Source organism: Medicago sativa, chromosome 7 (assembly GCF_051527215.1).
Source record: "Medicago sativa cultivar Bolivia chromosome 7, Bolivia_mono, whole genome shotgun sequence".
Classification (NCBI taxonomy): Eukaryota; Viridiplantae; Streptophyta; class Magnoliopsida; order Fabales; family Fabaceae; genus Medicago; species Medicago sativa.
Window position 1 is genome coordinate 29,675,036 of NC_140755.1, and position 2,908 is coordinate 29,677,943.

The following is a 2,908-nucleotide window of genomic DNA, read 5'->3' on the forward strand; positions in this document are numbered from 1 at the left end:
CCGCTCTCGCTTTATGAATTGATGTTTGGGATAATAGATTAACAATTATCAAACCCTCCGCTTTCGCTTCCATAGTTTGATAATTGTTAATTCATGTTAAAACGGTGAATCTAAATTAGAAATTACGATTACATAGAATTAGGGTTAAAGCTTGGTTTGTTTGGATTATGTCATTAGACTTTCCCAACAATCCTAAGACAAAGAAGTCTACTCACTTATGTTCATCGTAGACATGGGGGAAGAAGAGAGAAGACAATAAAAATAAATTGCGAAAGAGAAAGTAAAGGAATAAAAGACTTTATTGAAATAGTAATTAAAATATTTTAAGCAAAGGTCAAATGTTTATGATGGAATGCTACTCTATTTATAGCTTTACAATTGACTTAGAAACTAAGCTACTATAAGGGCAAAACAGTAAAGCTGCAACGGAGTAACTTGGGCTTGAAGAAAAGCAGCAAAAGTTGGCCTGGAGGGTGGCACGGCCGTGCCAAGCTTCTGACTTGGTGGGAACATATTTTTGTTCCGTATCTTCGTATTTTCGCATTGTATTTGCTCCAGTCGTCTTTCTTTTGCTCCAAGACACCTTCCACCATATATTGGTTCCTAAAATATAATAAAAAGCAATTTAAAGTAAAATATTCAAAAAGGAAATAAATATGCAATAAAATAAAACAAAATCTAAATAAAACTAAACTAAATAATGCATTAAAATAGACTAATTAATGACTCATCAAACATCATCATTAATATAAACATCAGGAGCAAACTCATCAAGTAAACAGGCGAAAGGACAAGATTTCGCAAGACAGCAGGTCTGTACTGCACTAGCTCGCAATGGCGAGCTCATCGGGGGAACTCGCAATGGCTAGCAGATCACTCGCAGTGGCGAGCTCAGGGACTACTCGCAATGGCGAGCAAGATCACTCGCAGTGGCGAGCGGGAAGTTCACTCGCAATGGCGAGCGGTATCATTCGCGAGGCAAGCGATGACAGAACAGGGTTCTGTCGCAGCTCTGCTTCCTCACTCAGCATCCAAAATTCTACTACTCAAGCCCCTAAATCATCAAGATTCAACATCTAAACGTTTTCTATGACTAATTAACATCTTCCTACCTCAAATTACACAACGTTCACTCAAAATCTTCCAATTTTTATGATTCTAACCCTAATTCCCACATCCTTAAAACTACCACAAATGATTAAACTTCATGAATCAAAACTTTATATTAATGAGAGTTAGTCTCACCCTTACATTTTTCTGAAATCCAACAGCCGTGTTCTTCGTCCTTAGGGTTCTCTCTGACTTCTCCTCTTTTCTCCTCTTTTCCCAATCGTACGCGTTCTAATTTTTCTTTCTTTCTAACTGACTTTAAACCCTTTCTCTAATTGCTCTTCTCCCTAAAACTACTCTCTTCCTTAGTAAATATTTATTTCTAATAATAATACTCCTCCCCCACATAATATTAATATTAATACTTATAATATCAATTATTAACATACATTCCATCAATATATATATATTATAAATCATATAATATTCTACTAAAATGCAATAAATCAATTAATTAATAGATATTAAAAAGTGGGCGTTACAACTCTCCCCCACTTAGAATATTTACGTCCTCGTATATGTACCTTGTGCAAACAACTCTAGGTAAGACTCCCGCATCTTGCTCTCCAATCCCCACGTCAAACTTTCACCAGCTGCTCCTTCCCAAATGACCTTCACAAGGGGTATTTCCTTGCCTCAAAGTCTCTTCATTTCACGATCTTCTATCCCCACTGGTAAGGTCTCGACGGTAAGGTTGTCCCTTACTTGCACATCATCTCTTGGAATCACATGGGATGGATCCGCCACGTACTTCCGAAGTTGCAACACATGAAACACATCATGCAAGTTCGAAAGATGTGGTGGCAAACCCACCCTATAAGCAACCGTTCCAATCCTTTCTGAAATCTGATACAGACCAATAAACCGCGGATTCAACTTCTTTGACTTCAATGCACGTCCAACACCTGTCACAGGAGTGACCCTCAAAAACACATGGTCTCATTCTTGGAACTCAAGATCCTTCCTGCGCTTATCATGGTAACTCTTCTACCTATCTTGCAACTCTTTCATCTTTTCTCTAATTAGTTTTACCTTCTCGGTAGTCTGTTGGACGATTTCTGGTCCCAACACCACACTTTCACCGGACTCAAACCAACATAACGGAGTTCTGCATCTCCGACCATAAAATGCTTCGAAAGGTGCCATTCCAATGCTAGAATGGTAACTGTTGTTGTACGTGAACTCTATCAGCGGTAGATGACTATCCCAAGTTCCAACTTGCTCAAGTACTCAAACTTTCAATAAATCCTCCAGCGACTGAATTGTCATTTCCGACTGTCCATCTGTCTGCGGATGGTATGCTGAACTCAACTTCAAATTAGTACCCAGGGCCTCATGCAAACTCTTCCAGAACCTAGACGTGAACCTCGGATCTCTGTCCGACACAATGCTCGAAGGGACACCATGTAGCTTCACAACATCTCTAATATAAATCTCTGCTAACTGGGACACAGGAAAAGTAATATTAATCGGAATGAAGTGAGCCGACTTAATCTATCTACTATTACCCAAATCGCATCATTCCCTTTAGTAGTATTCGGCAAACCCGTCACAAAATCCATGGATATGCTATCCCATTTCCACTCTGGGACATCTAGCGGTGTCAACAACCCAGCAGGTTTCTGATGCTCAACCTTCGACTTCTGACAAGTCAAACATGCATACACAAATTGTGCCACGTCGCGCTTCAAACCAGACCACCAAAACATTTTCTTCAAATCCTGATACATTTTCGTAGCTCCCGGATGAATACTCAAACTACTTCTATGGCCTTCTTCAAGGATCATCTTCTTCATCT